Genomic DNA, 21,727 nt, shown 5'->3' on the forward strand with positions numbered 1-21,727 from the left:
AGCTAATTTTATCTTGTTTATGATGTTAACATTCATAAGAACTGTGAAGATTTTAGGGACAACATAATTATGTCACCCAATTATGAGTGAAAATAGTGCTTTAGATTAAAAGCACACACGCCTAGTGCTTTTTCCCCTTCACTTTAAGAAAGCAATGTAAAAGAAAAGAGAACCACAATTTTCAACCCCACCCCCCAAATCCCTTTTCTCCCAAAAATACATAGATCAATGATTAGATATATATATAGAAATAAAAATTCAAGGTTTTCTTGTGTCGCTGCAAATGGTAAAGACAAAACGGTAAGAGTTCACAGTAGAAGATTATCACCAAGATTTGTGATACTGATATCAAACAAGACGGGAAAAAGTGCAACTTTGTGGTGAATGTTCGAGCGATAACCGTTGTAGGATTTTCGTGCTCATGACGAGTCTCTTCTTACACCACTCATTCATTAGGGATTTGACATAGATTCTCACCAATTTATTGAATAACGATCTCGAAATCAATCAATTTTAGAAGTTTCAAGCCAAATGCAAATACTTCATTTATTATTATTGTTATTTTTTTCACTTTCTTTTCGTTTTCTTTTACCTATTTCACCCAAGATAATGAGTGCAATGGCCCAAGGAAAAGAAAACAACTCTTAGTGGAGGATATGCACGAGTATATGATATTATCATTGTAGCTGAATCTTAACACATCCTTCTTTAGTTTCCAATCTACAAACCCATCTTAACTATGAATCTAGTGACACGCTCACTGAACATGCTTGATATGTAATACTAAACAGAACAGCATATCCAGTTTTGTCTCCTTCGACCTATCGAACATCTCAATGTAACTACCAATCTCCTTGAAAGCTTCACTTTCCAAATTCTTCTAAGATCAGACACCATGTTCACGATAATATAAACCCGGAGAGTAGAACTGGTGGCGAGGCTCAATTCTATACTCCTGGCGGCCTTGGCGCATAACCGTTGCACCTCTCTAGTGTGCTCATGCTATGTAGCAGCAAGGAATTCAGACAGCAAAGAGGACGAAACTAACAACGTTAGTCGACAACAATGTTCTGCAGACAAGAAAAATAGGGTCAATGAAAGATCATCTAATATTGCATCAAATGGGATTCATCAAATTGAATCATCTGTTCCTCTCAAGAGTAATCTTAAGAAAGCTGCTGCTGCTACAGGAACAAGAAAAGTTAGTTGGTCTGATTCACATGGCAAAGATATTGCTGATGTTCAAGAATTCGAGTCGAGGTATGTTCTTTTATTATTAATTCAACAATGCTACGGGACATGCTCAAAAATAGGATAGACACGTGTCAAAACATGATTGGACACTTTGAAAATTTAAGAAAAAAAAGAAAAGAAAAGAAAAAGCCAACCACTTTCTGCCAAATCAGATTGTCTCTGAATTACTGAATGAAAGTAAAACATTTCAAATTATAATTTTTTGTGCAAAGTGAGTCTCTAAAGCGTCCAACTTGACCTTTGAAATGTGCTTGGGTCGGTGCAATGTGCGAGTTCGTGAAAATGAAATTTTCTATAACTAGTTATACTTTAAATTGTTCTCCGTGAAGAGTAATTAATGCTTAAAGACTTTGTGCATATACAATTTTGAATATGTATCTTAGTGGAAACTTAAACCTGATATTTAGTGAAAATTTTGGTAATAAATGATTTCTAGTTTTTTAATTAATAATATACATGATGTATACATAGTTTAAATATTAACGAATGCAAACTTATCAATAAAAATTCATATTTATAAATTTATAAACTAAAACAAGGTTTTAACCATAAACATTTACCTTTTACCATTCAAATAAAATTTAGCCAAAAACTAGTATATATTTATTCATTAAAACACTCTACACCTTCAAAATTTTTAAATGATGACCATTTTATGTTATAAAGTGTTATGTTAATATGATATATTAATTACTACAATATTTCAAATTGTAAAATATCTCTTTTGGTCATTTAATATATAAACAAACTCACAAATAACTATTTTGTTTAAACAATTTTCATCTTTACAAGGGCATTTTGGGTATATCATCATCATTTTAGATGATATATGACTCAAAAAGTCGTATTTGATACCCAAAACTAGAAATAAGGGAGATTAGTGTGCTTTTTAAATTTGGAGAGCATCTTTGATATTGTCTTAAATCTCCGAAAATGTATACGATATTGTCTCAAACGTATTTATGAAGTTTTAGTAAATATAAAAGATATACTATTTATGACATTTTGTTACTAAAAGTAGAAGAGTTGCATGTCCCTTGTATGTGACATTTCGAATACTTTGTTCAACACTTTGACCAACTTACGCAAGTCATTTGAGTACTAATAAAAAGTATACTTCAGGAACACAAAACATTTAGCATGCATAGTATTATCTTTAACCTTGCCTTTTTTATTTTTACAGTGTTATAGAAGAAGAGGAACTACGAGGAGTGCGCAATTCTTGTACGTGTATAATTCAATGACGATTGTGTGATGCCAAAGTCATGTATGTTAAATCAGAAGGATAAACTTATGTATAATTCATCAAACATTCATTTATCGAAGTTTTATTTTATCCATTTCAAATAGTAGCAGCAAGTTGTCCATCAGATGATTTTTCTGTTATCAGGAAAATGAAGATTTTGTGCCTTCCTTCATATTGGCTTCACACAAGGAAAATGAATGATTTTGTGCCTTCCTTCATATTGGCTTCACAAAAGGAAAATGAATGATTTTCTTACATAGGGTGCATATAAAACAAGAAAAATGACTGTTACATTCGACATTTTTCTTGACAAGTAAATGTTCGATTTGCCAATAATCAACCGAAACCACCAATGAAAGAATAAGTGAATATGTAATATCCCGCAGCTGTAACCAAACTTCTGATTCTGTCGTAAAAGTACATAAAACTAATCTCGGATCAAACAATGGATAATTTTATCCACCCAGAATGACACAATAGCATGCAAGAATCAGTTCTTCGATTATTTTAACCCCAAATAAGAAGTACCAGATTTCTTGTTCTTCACCCAAGTGAGATTTTGATCACTACTTCTGACTCTTTCCTTTCTTAAATTTCCATTTTTCTTGCATTTTCTTTTTCTTTGCTTCAGCCGTGATCCATTATAGTCAGATGGAATTGCAAATGGATCTTGATTGGTTACAATCCTACAGGTCGAACAGCCAGTAGAAAACCGCGGGTGTTGGTAAGGGGACTTCATCCACCTAAACCAAGATGAATTCGAGGGATTCAACACTGAAGGGCTCTCTCTGCCTGCAGCAGTGGGACTTGAAGGAGGGGTAGAGAACTCGTCCAATGGCTGTAATTCTTCAAACCTTGAAAATGTAACCAACACTTTGATCGTGGGGACCACAGTAATAGCAACCTGAAACGAGAAAAGCTATCTTAGTTAAAAGGTCAGAAGATAAAAAGCGATTTTAAGACAGTTGATTGTCACGGCCTTGACCCTTATTAAGTAACCATGTGACATTTAGCTCCCACAAAACTGGCCTCATGGTGCCAAACAAGATTCTCTCACTTAGACTGCCTTAGTTAGACCAGGAGATGGATCAAGGAAGCTAAGTATAGCACTAGGATTGATGCATGAAAAGAAAAAAAATAATAATAATAACAGGAGGCTCCTGTCATAAACAACAGAGTCGTAATCTTTGAAAACGCTCAATTGGGTAATGAGGTATTTTACCAATGTGAGGTGAGGTACGAGCCTCAAGGCATTTTGAGGCATATGACTCAAAACAACCAATAAAATAATTCAGGAAAATATAAAAATACAAAATAAGCTCTTAATAGATCATAATCCACAATAAATATCCATCTTAAAAGGTTTAACTACCACAAAAGCATAAATTGATTGAGTCATCAAATTAGTAATCACATAACAAACTTGTGATGTATTACTAGAAGTATAAACAGCCTAAAAGTCTCTTATATAATCACTGACAATAGAATCTTTAAGGGAATTATCAACACATTCAATTCCCCTATGTCGCACTCCACCTGATTAATGTCTACTTGCCCCTTTCTCTTTCATATGAAGGGAAAGCGAAAAATAATAATAATAATAATAATGATAATAAAAACAAAATTAAAAATAAAAAATAAAAAAAACTTGAAACATTATAGGTGTTAAATATAGCCCAAAAAGTAAAGCTGAGCAATAAAAGATCCAGGAAAGGCAAGACAAAACAGGCAAACAACTTGGTCGCTCAGTACATCGAGGGATAAGCCCAACGAATGCCACTTAAGGCATAAACTTTGAGGCTTTTCATGAAGCCTCAGGTGAGGCAGTAAATGAGGAGTAAGCCTCAAAAGGTTTTCTTAAATAACAGGCTCATGTGTTATGTAGAACATTTTAAACCATCACTACAGCAGAACGAATCAACGTCAAAGAAGAATAGATATGTAATGATTACAAATGTCACTTCTCCAAACTAGCAATACTAATTCACTTTAAAAAAGGAGTTTTGAAAGAAAATCTTCAACTAGCTTTCTTATTCCTAATTATATCTCTTCCTCTAAGAGTTCAATGACTTAATCTGGTAAAAAGATAAGATAATTTGGTTGGAAGAAAGTGAGCAATAGGCCAATTTGGCAGCTTTTTGTTCAAATTCTTGTAAGTATAGGTTAAGGGAATGGTTTAATCATTAACACACTCAACACTGTTTCTCAACCACAAGGAAAAGGAAACTTGGCGGTATTCACTGCAAATTTATTCAAAGTTAAGAATTCCAATTTTAAGAGGTCTCTTGTAATCAAAAAGTAGCAAAATTCATCATTCTTATCCTCTAGACAAGATTGTTCCAACTTCGATGGTCAATTGTCCCAAAAATTGGTAAAAGACAAGTTTTTATCATATTTTCCATGTATTGTTCATTCCCTTAAATGTGGACTGCATCTTCAAACTTTACCCGTCCCAACGTATCATAAGGCAAAAAAAGGACCACTATACGCAAATTCATAGATTATAAAGGCCTCTTTTGTAAACATCTACAGCTTTGCCTTGATTTTAAATGAAAATGCACAAATCCAAGAACTTATGCCCTTTCCGACAAATACATACCCATAATGGGCAATGCCACCCAATCTGATACTTAAATCTACTTCAAAGAAACTCTCCCATCCTACTGGTTCACTCATACATCACCTCTATTACATCAGATCACCATTCACCAAATTTCACTACCTACAATTACTTGTAATGGCCAAAATTCACCAAAACGATGATCATCACCAATATACCATAAAGAAATACTCAAAATCCACCAAAGGAGAGGAAGAAAAATTATCAGCACTATAGATAAAGGGTATACAATAGCTACATCCATTTAGAGAAATGAACAAATAAACACATGCATGCACAATCTTAGGGTTCCAATTCTTTATGCAGAAAAACTCGAAACATTTGATTGTATCCAATCAGCTATCTCCAGCATTGTTTACTTATATTAAAGTAATGCCTACAATTTAAATGGCAATGCACACAACTTTGAGCAACACCCAACATCCATAATGCAAAAAGCTCTTCAAAAAGGCTTATCTCGAGTTAGTGTGTTGACGGAAAAGTAGAAATACAAAACCAATTCTACTTTACCAGTGTTTGGTGATGCAACACATCCAGTCAAGGAGAGATGCATAATCCCAATGTGAAGTCTATGATCATATACACACAAAAAGATAAAGAAATCAGCCAAGATTGAGATCAGAAATTAAAGCTTACTTGCTAAGAAACCTGATTAAATTCAAACCAAACCGTATAAAATTATAAGCATATGTAGAATTTGAAAAGCTAATCTAGAAATAAGGAGGATACCTTGACAGGGAAGGTTCCCTTTGGAAGTTTTGAAGTGAGTAATTCTCTTAATCGCCGTACAGCTTTAACTTTGTTTGCCAAAATGTCGAGCAGCGGTAGAAGCTCTTCAGTTTGTAGTGGGAATTCTGGAGAAAGCCAGATAACAGGCCTCAACCCTTTCTTATACTCATTCTCATAGCTTTCATCCTTGCGGCAATTTCCACTCTCAGAATTTGCTGATGACGAAGCCTTGGATTCCTTTACTTTCCAATGCTCGTCCCGCTTCATGACCTTCTCCACAGAGTGCCTTCCAGGTTTATTTAGACTTCTAGAAGGAGAATCCTCTAGAAAATCACATAACTTCTCTTCTTCAGAGTACAAAGAATTCCTTGGTGGAGCAATCTTTACATCTCCTTCTTGCTTATTTTCCCGTTTCCTCCAGTTGTTGAACCATCCTTTTTTTTTCCTGTCTATTTTCTCCATTTCTACAACCATTTATATTTTCAATGGGAATATCCCTTTGCTCATAACAACTATGGCGGTGTGTGATAATTCCATTACTGTTTTCATTGCTTAAATCTGATGAGTCTAACTTAAGTGCAATCTCAAGCTGCCTTCTCTCTTCCTCTGTAAATATATCATCGAGTTCCTCGCTCTCTGCTTCTATTTCATTGTTAGAGTTAAAGAGCTCATCATCCGTCATGGCTCCAGGAACCCTCCTCGATTTAATAGTTGCAACGACATTATGCATAGCATAAACTTTAGCTTTCCAGGAAACAACCACTTCTGTCTTCTCCTGTCGCCGCCATGTCATTTGAGGCAAAAGAACTGCTTGAGTGACATCAATCCCAGGCCTGAATATATTGGTTTGAGACATGGCAGTCACTTCCTGCTGCACTTCTGCCTCAGTTGCTGGAGCTCCAGCACCATCCAAAGCATTCAGGACCTCCTTATCTTTGTGCGACACCATACAAAGTGAGCCCGGAGGAACATTTCCATCCACAGAACCATCACCAAGGAAAAGAATACTCTGATCTGAACGCAGAATTCTGAAACCATTGAAACCAGCCAAAGTCATATCTGCCCTCAAATTGGCATCCCTCTTCCAAATTTTGTACGTGTCAGAAGGGGCAATTCTCGAGATGAAAGGGATGACTGAGCTTTCAAATGAAAACTGATCTCCATGTAAAAATCCCTCATCCTTCTCATTGTCCCAATTAACCGAGGCAACCTTCTGCATCATTTTGCCCAAGCCAATGGCTAGTAATGCCGAACTATAATCTTCGCAATTCTTTCTTCCCTATTGCAAATTGCTTCCTGAAGCACACTCCAACCCTGGTCATTCTGCAAGTTCCAATCTGGCCCGGCTAGCATAAGCATCTCGGATACAGTGTCATCACCAAACTTTACAGCCAAGTGAAGAGGGGTGTCCCGATTAGGAACATCTCGTCGATCAATCACAGCAGAAATGGCATCAGCCTCAGCTTCCTCAACAACCGATACTGATTCGATATGGATCTCAGCCAGCTCACAAAGCTGCGGTAGGCTTGCGATTATCATCCTGAAAGCCGCATAATATTTCAAAATTATTGCTTTATGGACAGGGCTACGCGCATACTTAGAAATATCTACACCTGCCATGCCTCAGGAGTATATACAAAGCCAACCCACAACTATATTATATGACTACCAATATCCAATTCAATCATCAAAGTTACACCAATCAGTAAAAACCAAACCAAGAACGCTGCTCCTAAACGAACCGTGTGATGAATGAAACTGCCTCACTGCAACCAAATCAACTCTTCAAATCACTGGATTCAACAAATGAAAGCAACCCATTTGATATTCAGTCACAAATTCCAAAAATTCCACAATAAATATTTGAAAACTGAATCAAACCCAGTTCATACTCCCAAACGAGCAAGAATATTACAGAAAGAAATCACTGCAAGTTATGAAAACTAAAAAGAAATCTCACCTTCTTTTTCTGCAGCCAGTTATTGGTGTCCTTGAGGCCCCTCGGCTCCTTAACCCACCAGATCAGTCTCTTATATCTCTCTGAGTATACCAAAAAAAAGTGCCAAAAAATTGGCCAAAAAAAATAAAAAAATGAAGACAAATATAGAACCTCGTGATCCAATCCTAATCAAACAAATCTAAGAAAATACATGTGGGGTGGTGCAAAAGAACCAGAATTTTAATTAAAAAAAATAAATCGGAATCTGAGAAAAGATGGGGGTTTAGAAACTGAAAAGTGACAGAATCATGGGAAAGAATTCATTTTTAACTAACTCTTTTTACCAAGGCACCAGACAACCCACCATTTCAAGAATATGGACTGAAACTTGCAATTTCTTCAACTCTGACAAATTATACATTTCGTCCTCATGTTTGAATTAATGCTTAACTTTTCATTAATTACCGTAATTTTGAATCAATATCTTTAGAAAGGCGTAAAAATTAAAAAGATAAGTTTGCCCTTATACATAATTTTATATACAAAAAAAGAGCATTTTGTCTTAGGGTAATTACATCAACATCACATTTTTCGTGTGACTATTACATTTTAATTGCAATTGAGGTTTTCAATCTTTATTTGTTATCGTGTGTGTTTTTAATTTCATTTTTGATTAAGAAAAAGTGCACCTGGCACGAATAAATAAATGAATAAATAAAGAATAAAAAGAAATAATAATAATAATAGAAAAGTGCGAGGTAGGACGTTTTCGATTGTTTAACGTTTAGAAGCCGTTGTTTAGAACACTAACAAAAACAACAGTAGCATGTAAGTAATTACCCTTTATCTTATTCGTGTTGGTTAATTTTAAGGGAATGTTGTCTTCTCATGCTCTTATAATCGAGCTTTCATATAGAAATCGTGAGTAGAGATACATTGTGCTAATCAATGAAAAGATGAAGGGGAGAATGACAAGAAAATGAGGTGAGGAACAATTATATTACTAAAGTTAAAGGTTGTTGAAAAAAAAAGGTTCAAATTGACTTTTCAAGCAAGACCATCGAGAATTGAAATAATACGAAAACAAAAACTAGAGGTCCAAAAATGGGAGGTTGCGCCTTGAAGGAGTTGATTAATTATACCTTCTTTGTCCTCCATCTCACTCTGTTGTCATTCCTATACCATAGGCGAATGCAAAGGTGTTAAATATTATATTTCCCCTCTATTCATTCAAGTGAATTTTATGCTTGGTATATCTACTCACGTTCTTTAACAATTTAAACTTTTAAAAAATATAGTTAAAATGATATTAAATCAAGTAAATGTTGTGAATATTGCTACTATCTATTTATGAAAATTATGCACGTGATGGCCTATTATGAGACTAAAGGTTTCAACAGTTGCTCAGAAGAGGTACACATTAATGGCTTATAAGTCGGATATGGCATCTCGCTAAAAGAGTGATCAAATTGGGGCATCGTTTGTTAACATTAATGAGTATTTATGCTCAAAAATAACTTTAACGGCCAATTAAAAATTTCACTTTACCATTTATGCAATTAGCTTTTGGGGTACTCACTCGGTGACCAATTTAATCATTTCCCACTCAATAACATAAGATGAAACGAAGGGCAATTTTAATTGAAATGCTATTTTCAATAAATAATGTTTCTCTCTATGTTTTGCACAAAAATCCTACTAAAAAAAGGATTTTGGCATATACTATAACTCTTCAATGCTGCAAATATTTAATGTTGCAACCAGATAAAAAATCATGTCATTCTACGTGAACACTCTCAAAATTTTGATTAAGTATCGTGTCCGGTAAACCTTTGGATGTGTAGGTTTGCTTTGAACAACAACCTCGATTGACTCCATCACTATAGGAGTGAGCAATGGGATATGACATTGATAACCTTCATGTTCTCTTGAACCTATATCAGCGAAGAGAAAGTAAGGACTATATGGGAGCAAAAATTTTAGAAACAAACGACTTGTGAAAGGAATGTCAAATGGTCTGAATGCCTCGCTATGGAGGGTTTCTTCGCATTATATAGCAAGATATGTTCCTAATCACAACCTATAATCATGGGAAAATTAAATCAGAATCCTTCTATACAAGGGAACCCTTACAATCACTTGGGAATCATTTTATACTAGGTAAATATAATTATCAACTTACAGTTGTATATTAAAATCCCCCTCAAATTAATGCTGATCGATCAGATATCATCAATTTGATAACCATAAACTGATGTCATTGATTAGATAGGGCCTTGGTAAACATATTAGCTGTCTGCAATTCGATGGAGATATGAGGAAGAGTTATCACATGTTAATCAAGTGCTTCACGAATAGAATGACAATTTACTTTAATGTGTTTGGTGCGCTCATGAAAGACCAGATTGGTAGCAATTTGAATAGCACTCGTGTTATCAACATAAAGTGGAGTAGGACCAAGTTGAGGAAAACCAAGTTTGCCCAACAAACCTTGCATCCACACAATCTCCGAACAAGCCGAGGACATAGCACGATACTCAAATTTTGTAGAGGACTTCGAGACATGATCCTACTTTTCACTCTTCCAAGAATTAAGAGCATCGCCAAGAAACATGCACCATCCAATAACAGAACATTTAGTATCTACACAACCAACTCAATCAGCATCACTGTAACCCCTCAATGGTAAAGAATTCCCATTAAAAAATAGTAATCTACGACCAGATGTACCCTTGAGATAACGAAGAATCCGTTGGACAGCTATATTTTTCACATCCATTTGAGAGCCCGACCTTTGAAAATAGCGATAGCCATGATAGTACGTACAAAAGTCATTTTAACAACAGGTGCAAAAAACTCCTCATAATCAAGACCATATTCCTGGCAATTCCCAAGAGCCACCCAACGAGCTTTACACCTTTCATAGTGCCATCAGACCGATGCTTGATAGTATATACCCATTTACATCCAATGAGCTTCGCCTTATCAGGACATGGAACGATGTCCCATGTGTGATTGTTCAGTAGTGCCTAAAGTTCTTCTTGCATAGCTTGTCGCCAACAGGCTTGAGTAGCTGCCTAAGAAAAAGATTTGAGCATACTTACGGTATCAAGGGTAGCATGCTTAGCAGTATAAGAGTACACATACCTATTTTGAGGACAAGACACTCGAGAAGATCGTTGAGGTTCAGTCGGGAGAGGATCAGATGTCGGTTCAGGATCTGGAAGAAGTGTTGGAGACTGTGGACAACGTCTTTTGTAAACAAATCCTAGCTTAAAACGTTCAATAGGGAATGATACATCATCAAAATTAGGAAGCGTAGTAGAAGTATAATCACTAGGAATGCAAGACAGGAAGAAATATTGATGTTCAAAGAAAATCACATTTTGAGATATACGGATCTTGTTAGCATCCCCATCATAACATACAAACCCTTTATGTGTATTACTATACCCAAGAAATGCACACCGAGCAGCCTGAGCAGTAAGGTTATGACGTTCAATGGAGGGTAAGTGTACAAAATAGACACAACCAAATATATGAAGAGAATTATTCTTAGAAACAATACCAAACAAACGAGAATATGGAGAGTCAAATTGTAAGATTTGAGAAGGCACATGATTAATCAAATAAACATCTATAGACAAGATATCTACCCAAAAACGAGGAGTTATAGAAGATTCAATTAACAAATTATGAACAACATCTAAGAGAACGATTCTTGTGCTCAGCTATTCTATTTTGTTGCGGAGTGTAAAGACAAGAACGTCGGGAGAGATTTCTTTTCAGTTTGAGATAATGTTGAAACTCATTAGACATATATTCTCCCCCAAAGTTAGAGCGTAAGACTTTAATACAAGTAGAAAATTAGTTCTCAATAAGAGCAATAAAAGCCTAAAAAGTGGAGAACACATCGGCCTTAGAGCGAAGGAAATAAACCCAAGTAAATCGATTGTAATCATCAATAACGGTTACAAAATACTTGTATTGAGCATGAGAAAGTACGAGACTCAGCCCCCAAATGTCAGTATGAATAATCTCAAAACAGGTAGAAGATCGGCTACCATGTGAAAGAAAAGGTAAAATTTTACTTTTACCTAATTTACATGTCAAAAGATATACTAGAAAATGAATCGTTATTGCCCATATAACCATGTTTCATAAGATGAGCTAAACAACATTATTAGGATGTCCTAATTTATTATGCCAACCATTACTATCATTGGTAATAGTAGCACAAGCAAATGAATCGAAACTAGAAGCAGAAAATTGAAGAGGAAATAAACTTCCCACTTTAGGCCCTCTTGCGATCGCCTTTCTCGACACTTGATCCTACACATAACAACTAGTACGATCAAAGTGAATTTCAAAATTGTTATCAACCAGTTGTCCAACACATATTAAACTAGTATATAATTCTAGTGACACAAATACACTATCAAAAGAAGATCCCAGAGTACCAATTGCAGTAATGGGAAGCGTATTGCCATTGGCTATCTAAATATGTTAGTCGCCCTTATACTTACGAACATCATATAAAACATCTATATTTCCAGTCATATGATTGGAGGTTGCAAAATTTACCAACCAAGGAGAGGTTAGAAGATTTCGCTTACCTTGGGGGCCGAAAGCAAAAAAACTAGAAACAATCATTTGTTGGACCATCTCTGGTGTAAGAGTAGATGAAGAACCGACTGTATGTGGTTGACCTTGAACATCAGCTAAATTTGATTGAACAACAGTGTGAAATGCTTGACCTTGTCTATTTTGAGGCCGAACGTGACAATTTTAATAATGTCAATCCTTTATGCAGTAATTGCAAAATTTCTTACTACAATGCTTTGCAATATATTCAAACTCTTTACAACTATAGCACTATGTTTGTGACTTGAATTTTCCTTTTCCTTGAGTAGCATATGCCATATTAACCATCTCAGTAGTCACAAATTCTTGATTGATAGCAAGTTGAGTTGCAAGACACTGCTCTTCACGTAGTAATTCTCCTAAACACACATCCAATGAGGGAACAGGATTACGATTTATCAAGACAACCCGTGCAGTCTCAAATTTCGATCAGAGCTTCATTAGAAATTGATCTCTTTGACTCTCAAATTGATCTCCTAGAGGGCCATTAAAGCTTCTTTGGGAACTTTAGAGTCAACTATCCCAGAGTATTCACTCCACAAATTTAGAAATTCAGCGTAGAACTGCTCAATAGAAAGATTACTTTGTTTGAAGTTGGAAATTTCTAATTCCAATTGAAACTTTCATGCAGTGTTGTCTTGATAATAAACACGCCTAAGATAATCCCACATATCTTTAACAGTGATAAATGATCGAAGAGTATTCATCATATGAGGTTCAATAGAACCTAGTAATCACGAGACAATGCGTGCATCCTTGCTTTCCCATTGATTAGGCTCCTTTAAATTAGTGGGAGCGGTAGATGAGCCATCTAAATGACCCCACAATTCTTTTCCTTTTACGAACGTATTGAATTGAAATTCCCAGGTGGAAAAATTCTTTCCACTAAATCGAACTATAGAATTTTTTCCAGGCATAATGAATTGAAATAAAAGAAAATTCATGAGGCTAAAAATAGTAATTCAAGGCCTCTAGAAATAGGACCCATCAGCAGCTGATCAGTCCGATTTTAGACAACATAAGCCAATTTGGAGTAGCCCAAGTCTTCAAACAAGCCTAATATAGTAGAAGCCCACTAGAAACAGCCCAATTCTTTAAACACTCCAACCCAATAACACCACAGCAAAGGAACAATCTAATAGAAGAACCTGTTTACGCCAAAAAGTTCTGCAGAAACTTCCCTTCTACGCCAAAAAAATCTGCAGACAAATCTATATCAACCTAGAAATTGCCAACAAAACCTTTCTTGAGATTTCTAGCAGCCAAAATTGAAGGACTTCAACCAAGAAACCCAGGAGAAAAGAAAACCCTCAACCGAAATGATGCCCAAAGGAATCGAAAAGAAATCTAAGATGAGAGCTCTGATACCATGTCAAATGATCTGAATGCCTCGCTGTGGAGGGTTTCTTCTCATTATATAGCAAGATAAGTTCCTAATTATAGCCTATAATCATGGGAAAATTAAATCAGAATCCTTCTATACAGGAGAGCCCCTACACTCACTCGGGTATCATTTTATACAAGGTAAATACAACTATCAACTTACAGTTGTATATTAACAAGGAATATGACAATTGGTGGCAAATGTTAAAGGAAGATAATTCAAAAGACGAATTAAAGTTAAATACACCTCATGCACGCGCAATATACAAGTAAACGACTACATGTGTATTTTCATAGTAACACAAGGGTCATGATTTTTGAGTTCTCTTGCTCTTGATATAGAATTAAACGATGAGATGATCAAAAGTGTAGAGATTCTAAGGAAACTATTAGACCCTCATTTGACACCGACTATATTCTTCATAGCTAGCCCATGTTCTGATGGAGGAAGAGGGTTGTGGTAGATTGTTAACATATCAAAACTTCGTCAAAATCTTATGATATGGATCATAATACACTTTGTTGGGATGTCCTTTACGAGAATTACATTGCATCAGATCCTAGGGGTGCCAATCTCATACTTATTAGGATTAAGGCTTAGTTTGTTGTGGTCACTTGGGCTCAACAACGACTAAACCGAGGTTGTACTGATAAAGCATGCATGTTTAAAGTCATCCTCCCCAATGAGGGGATAATGTCTAAGTCTAAACAAAGAAGTACTCAAGTCAGAATTATGAAGTACAAAAGCCAAAGCATGAAGAATATACAAAAGAATCATGATGAGGTAACAGATTAAGCTGACCTGAGACACTTTGGTGGCACCAATAATAACGGATGAAACAATTGCAAGTTGAGATAAAGGTACGCCAAGTTCGTCTGCTATTGGTTTCAATCCATTCACTTTCTTTAGCAAATTATCTACCATCGACTTGGTGGCAAGATGCTACAATGATCATAATTTGGTAAAAATCTAATTCATAAGAATGCATAAACTGCTGGCAAGATTCTAAAAAAAAATGAATAGAATAACGCTTTTTTCCACTAAATAGGTATTTGTACAATTACCTGGTGCTTTAGCGTATTTCAACCAGCATAAACTACTAGAACATGAGTTTCAACAATCTACACTACTCTTCTGAGAAATCAGTATCAAAATATGGCAAGTTTTAAGCTCGAAAAATAACCAAAATATGACCTTCTAGTTTTAGTTTTACCTTATAATTTTCCAAGGCAAACCTACTATCAGATGGAATATTTCCAGAGTTATACTTTCCGGTCAAGAAGCCGAATGCAAGTGGACTCCATATGGTAAGACCAAGACCATATTTGTTGTGAAGATGGAGATAATCCAACTCAACCTACAAATCACCACATACTTTGAGAATAAAAACAATCATCAAGATAGTAATAGGACGAAAATACGAGTAATACACAAAAAGAAACTTGCTTCCGCATACTTTAGGTGATGATTTGCCAAATAAATGCATTCGGATTGAGGGTCTAGCAGCTTCCACACCAAGATTCTACTAATATCTTATGAATTAAAATCAAGAATAACAAACACGATTTATGGCGATCACTCTCAATGTGAGAGCTAATGTGGAATTGCACTATATCGAAGAAGTCTGTTTCCTCTCTACTATGACGCACAGAATGGAAGCTCGACCTAATAACTTTATAAGAGGAAAGGGGAAAAGTGTACATTATATTAAGCTCTACACAACCAATAAAGCTCGCCAAAAAAACAGCAACAAACTTAGAATTTATCGGTTGTTTTGATTACCTTTTGCCTGGTGAAAAGATTATACTCAGGCTGCTCAACAATGGGACCCACAAGATCCAATCTCTCAGCCACACCCCAAGCCTCAGTAATCTGCTGAACAAACCATTCACTAGTACCCCAATAAATGCCCATCCCTTATCAATCACACAGTTCATAGCCCTCACAGTCTCCTCAATTGGGGTACTCAAATCAAGCCTATGACAATAAATCACGTCTACATAGTCTATACCAAGTCTTTTGAGTGAATTCTTGGTTCCTTTCATAATGTGTTTTCTCGATAAACCCTTGTCGCTTAAACCCGACCCGTCGCTCCAGAAAATCTTGGTAGAAATTATGAGGTCAGATCTTCTCCAGCCCAGTTCCTTAATCGCCTATCTCATGATCTCCTCGGCTCGACCGTTGGCGTATACCTTGGCATTGTCAAAGAAATTCACACCATTGTTACGGTAGCATTGGAAGATGGATTTGGCATCATTGACGCCCATGTGATTGCGGTAGGTGACCCATGCACCATATGAGAGTTGCGAGACTTTGATGCCTGGTCTCCCTAGAGTCTTGTACTCCATGCCTATATGTTTTTGTTTTGTATGGAATTTGAGAGCTTTTGACACGTTTGTGAAGGCTTACAACATATTACAAGCCAAGCGACATTTGCTAGAACTTGCCCCCCAGGGTACATCAAAGTTGGTGGATCAATCACCTTTGACGCGCTCGCAATTTCAGCGTGGAAAGTTCGATTCCTGGTGGGAACCTTTGATCCAATAAAAGGGCAATTTATTGGTGGATTAATCACTATGGAGGAAATCTCTCTTGAGGCCAGGAGTTTAGACCGGGTGGGAACCTGTGATCCAACAAGGGCACAATCTGCGGTTTACCTCCGTTAGTCACTGAAGGGCCGGTGGCTAGGGGTCCAAGATTTAGTCTGGCGAAACTGGAACACCTGGGCAAAAAAAAAAAAAAACATTGGCTAGAACTTTTAATACTGTGTATGTAGGTTAGGGTTATCATGTATTTTATCGCCCGTAGAATTATTGTACATAGATTAGGATAATCACGCATTAGACATAAAATTAGCTATAAGACTCCTATTTAACATTTATGGGAAACTTTTTTTTTTTTTTTACCTTACGTAAATTAGGATTATCGTGTGTTTTGTACAACAAGTATTAGTGTGATAAGATTCCTAGTTGACATTTGCTTAACTATTCTACTGTACATGGATTATGACAAGATACCAAGTTGATATTTGCTAAAACTTTTGTATTATACCTAGATTATGATTATCGTGCATTGTACCACCAATATCGGTGATAAGATTCTGTGTTGACATTTGTTAGAACATTTGTACATTATTATCGTCTATTGTATCACAAGTAGAATTACTATACATAGATTAGGATTGTCACACAATATAGATAAGACTCCTAGTTAACATTTACTATAACTTTTGTACTTTACATATATTAGGATATCGTGTGTATTGTATCACAAGTAGATTTATTATACATATATTAGGATTATCGCGTTTTAGATATAATATTAGTGGTCAGACTTATAGTTAACATTTATATATATACATGTATTAGGATTATCGTGTATTGTGTTACAAGTATAATAGGGTTCTTGTTATCCTTCATATTGCAATACTAATTCATTAAAATCTCGTGCAAGATTTGGGTCAAGTTTAATGGATATTAAACCAATGGAAAGAAAAGTTAGAATCTTTTTCCTCAAAAAATTCTAAAAACTTGAATCAACCGACCAGACCTTGTCTTTTTTACAAAAAAAAATATAATCTCGAGCAAAAAAAAAAACGGAGAATTGAAGTTCATCGTGATAGAATAATTCATGAGTCCAATCAAGTTCATGATGTTGAGTTGAGATGATTTCGCTCTCGCTCTCTTTAGTGTTAAAGATTGAAGTTCATTGTACAAACCGTGAATGTTGCATTTATTACTTGCTTTTTCAAAAAATTGGAATTCCATACAAATTAGTACAAAAATATTGATAATGAGGTCTCTCTCTCTATATATATATAATGAGGTCAATATATATATATATATTTTTTAAAAGTACAAAAATTCATGAGAAATAATTATAGTATAAAAAAGATTGATTTAAACTACAAAATTCGAAAATTAAATAACTTGATGATATGTTCCAGGAGTCGAGCCCAACGAAGGCGAGTACGAGACGAGACCCGTTGATAGTCGATGGCGGACCAATGACACGATCAAGAGCAAAGCAAGTGAAAGAAGCGATGTGATTGCTCATTCAAGAAACCATTGATGGAACCATGTTCGGGACTCAAAATGGAGCAACTTTCATGTACAGGTTGAAGGCCGAATCAACTTTGATCAATTTAATATCGAAGGTCGAAGACGGAGGAAAATAATAAGCCTATGCGGTCGCATAGGCTTAAGAGGCTTGCGGTCGCATAGAGGTTTACCAAAAATCAAATGGCGAAACTTGCTTGAATTATGTGACCGCATAGAAATGAACGTTGCGGTCTTATAAGCCAAAAATTTGACGAATTTTCTAATTTTGACAATTTTTCATATTTTGTTAGTTTTTTATTCTTTCCATATTTTGGAGATTATGATCGACTTTTACACGATTTTTACCTAATTTTTAGGGTTAGTATAAATAGGAGTTTTCATTCAATTGTTAAAAGCTTTTTGATATTTTTGATATTGAATTAAAAGTGAGGCGTATTGTCTTCTCTTCATTGTTCTTCATTGAACAACTTCGAACTTATCAAGTGTTAACTTGTGGTGTTCAAACAACCGGATTTAATTCTTGGATTGCGTGATCAAGGGGTCTTTCAAGCGTCGTTCTTGTTGGGTTTTTTGCTTCAACTTTCTTTTGGGTTAATTCTAAACTCTTTGATTAATTTGGCTTTCTTGGGTTCGTCAATCTCGTTGTGGGTTTCGTAGTCAACGTTGCTACAGGGTTCGCATCAGTTAGTATCAGAACTTTGGCTCTAAATTAATTAAAAGTTATATCTTTTCTTTATTTGTTTGTATCGTTAATTTTGTTTTCTTAATTTCTTCTTCAATTTTACTTGTTCTTTCTTAGTTCTTCTTCGTTCTTGTTTTCTTTTCGTCGTTTCGTTGAGTTGTTGGTAGTTTAATCATCTTCTTTCATCAAGAAGTACAAAAAAAGTTACTGTATATTCGAGGTACTGTTCATCTCGAAGTACTGTTCACAAAAAAAAAATTGATATTATTATTGTTTGATTTTATTTTTCTACCAACAACAATTCCTACATTGTATTTGACTTTGAGATATTCAATTGAGTTCGATTCTTTTAATCTTCTATTGAGTCTATTCACATATTCTTGTCAAAACATTCATCTATTCCACTTATTCAAGTCCTTTGAGTCTCCTGGTCTTCAATTAATATTCGGTTTGTTTGAATTCTCGGTAAAACAATTGATTTAGCTCACTTGGTTCTTTGAAGGCTTGGAGGGAGACTTTGAGTGGTAAAAGGCCGAGTGGTGAGTTTAATAGAGGGAAAAAGCCACAGTGAGTATTTTGTGAGTGAAATCTTTGTGAGGCATAAAAAAATTGTGTGATATGATGTCGGAAAAAGAAGGTTCAAGCCAAAACAGTAATGACGACAATGCATCGGAGGACATGATAAGGAGGTTTGAAAGGGTACTTGGTAATGTTAGGGAGAAGGTGGATAGGCAAGGGGAATGGATGACGCAAATAGGTACTACAATTGCTAATCTTAGCCGGGAACAAGTGGAGATGTCTAATGCTAGGGGGCTGGGTAGGCGTGAATCTAGGAGAGGAAGATGAGATGAGTATCGTAGTGATGATGATGATTTTGATAAAAATGACTTCGATATGGGTCGAGCGAGGCATAGGGGCGATAGGATGGAAAGACGGGGTAGAAATAATTTGGGAGATGAAGTAGATGGAAATTTGAGGAGTATTAAAATGACTATTTCGCAATTTAAGGGGAGAAGCGATCCGGAAGCATATTTAGAGTGGGAAAAGAAGGTTGAGATGATTTTTGAGTATTATAATTATTCGGAGGAGAAAAAGGTAAATTTGGCGGTGCTTGAATTTGTGGATTACGCGATATCTTGGTGGGATCAAGTACTTACATCACGGCGTAGGGGTCGAAAAAGACCAATTAGCACTTGGGATAAATTGAAGGTGTTGATGAGGAGGAGGTTTGTTCCGAGTCACTATTATAGGGAAATCCATCAAAAATTGCAAGGTTTGTACCAAGGATCGAAAAGCGTAGAAGATTATCACAAGGAGATGGAAATTCTTATGATTCGGGCTAATGTAGAGGAAGATCGGGAAGCTACCTTGACACGGTTCTTGAATGGGTTAAATCGGGATATTGCAAACGTTGTAGAGTTGCAACACTATGTGGAAATCGAGGACATGTTACATGTGGTAATGAAGGTCGAAAGGCAATTGAAGAGGAAGGGGACGTCTAAGCAATCATTAGGTACTTCGACTCCTAATCCAACATGGAAATCGAAGTGGGATGACAACAACAAAAATGAGGCTGCACCTAGAGGTAAAAATGATTGGCAAAAGGGCAAGGATGAAAACGCTAGCAAACCAATATCAAAAGTGGAGGCACAACCATCGCGCAATCGGGACATCAAATGTTTTAGGTGTTTGGGAATGGGGCATATTGCTTCTCAATGTCCAAACAAACGGGCGATGGTGTTGCGAGATAATGGAGAGATTGTGAGCGATAGTGATGGCGAGTTTGATGACATGTCGGCGTTGGAGGATGTTAGTGAAGAAGAAAAAGTTGAAGGGCCGGTTGGGGATCTACTAGTCACAAGACGGGCTCTCACTACTCACGTCAAAGCGGATGACTTGGAGTTGCAACGAGAGAACATTTTCCACACTCGATGCCACGTCAACAATACGGTATATAGTATTATAATTGATGGTGGTAGTTGCACTAATGTAGCTAGCGTATCTCTTGTAGAAAAATTGGGTTTAACATTGTTGAAACATCCGAGACCTTATAAATTACAATGGTTGAATGAGAGTGGCGAGGTGAGAGTGAATCGAAGGGTGCTAATTAATTTGTCAATTGGGAGTTATAAGGACGAGTTAGTTTGTGATGTGGTGCCAATGCAAGCGGGACATATTTTATTGGGGCGACCATGGCAATACAATAGGAAGGCTATGCATGATGGGTACAAGAAGGCTATGCATGATGGGTACAAAAATTGATATAGTTTCATTAAGGATGGAAGGACCATTACTCTTGTGCCATTGACACCGGCGCAAGTCTATGATGACCAATTAAAATTGAGAAATGAGGAAGAGAGGAGAGTCAAAGAGTTAGAAAAAAAAAGAGAAAGTGGTGAGTTAGAGAAAAAGAGAGAAAATGTTGAGATAACCACTAGAGAGAAAAAGAGAGAGCAAGCACAAGAAAGAAAATAAAGGGAGTGTTCCGAGAGAAGAGAGAAAACACGAGCGAATTTCTTTGCAAAATAGAGTGATTTGAAGAGGGCGGTAGTTGAGAAAAAAAAGATGATCTTGATCGTTTATAAGGAATCACTCCTCAATTTTGAGGAAACTAACCCACATCTCCCTAGTTTGGCTAAGTCTTTATTGCAAGAATTCGAGGGTGTATTTTCAGAGGATGTACCAAGTGGATTGCCGCCTATTCGAGGCATTGAGCATTAAATTGACTTCATACCCGAAGCTGTCATTCCAAATCAACTGGCTTATCGAAGTAATTCCGAGGAGACTAAGGAGCTTCAAAGGTTAGTGGAGGAGTTAATGAGCAAAAGATACGTAAGGGAAAGCATGAGTCCTTGTGTGGTACCGATTTTGCTTGTGCCAAAAAAGGATGGAACATGGCGAATGTGCGTGGATTGTAGGGTTATCAACAACATAACGGTAAAGTATCGTCACCTTATACCTAGGTTAGATGACATGTTTGATGAATTATATGGTTCTTGCATATTTTCTAAAATTGATTTAAAAAGCGGGTATCATTAAATTCGTATACGAGAGGGTGATGAATGGAAAACGGCTTTTAAAACTAAATATGATTTATATGAATGGTTGGTTATGCCGTTTGGACTCACAAATGCACCTAGCACTTTTATGCACTTAATTAATCATGTT

General features: G+C 36.1%; 1 long non-coding RNA gene and 2 pseudogenes across 1 annotated transcript; 1 reads left to right on the forward strand and 2 right to left on the reverse strand.

The window, feature by feature from the left end:
• The first annotated feature begins 273 nt into the window (after positions 1 to 273).
• On the forward strand, positions 274 to 2,718 carry LOC111369941. The gene is made up of 2 exons (XR_002698334.1): positions 274 to 1,260; positions 2,438 to 2,718. It is a non-coding gene; the product is annotated as an uncharacterized LOC111369941 (long non-coding RNA).
• LOC111369939 lies at positions 2,688 to 7,494 on the reverse strand (annotated as a pseudogene).
• Positions 7,495 to 8,528: 1,034 nt separating this feature from the next.
• On the reverse strand, positions 8,529 to 16,574 carry LOC111369940 (annotated as a pseudogene).
• Positions 16,575 to 21,727: the final 5,153 nt, after the last annotated feature.

The sequence above is a fragment of the Olea europaea genome, chromosome 20, assembly GCF_002742605.1.
Source record: "Olea europaea var. sylvestris chromosome 20, O_europaea_v1, whole genome shotgun sequence".
NCBI lineage: Eukaryota > Viridiplantae > Streptophyta > Magnoliopsida > Lamiales > Oleaceae > Olea > Olea europaea.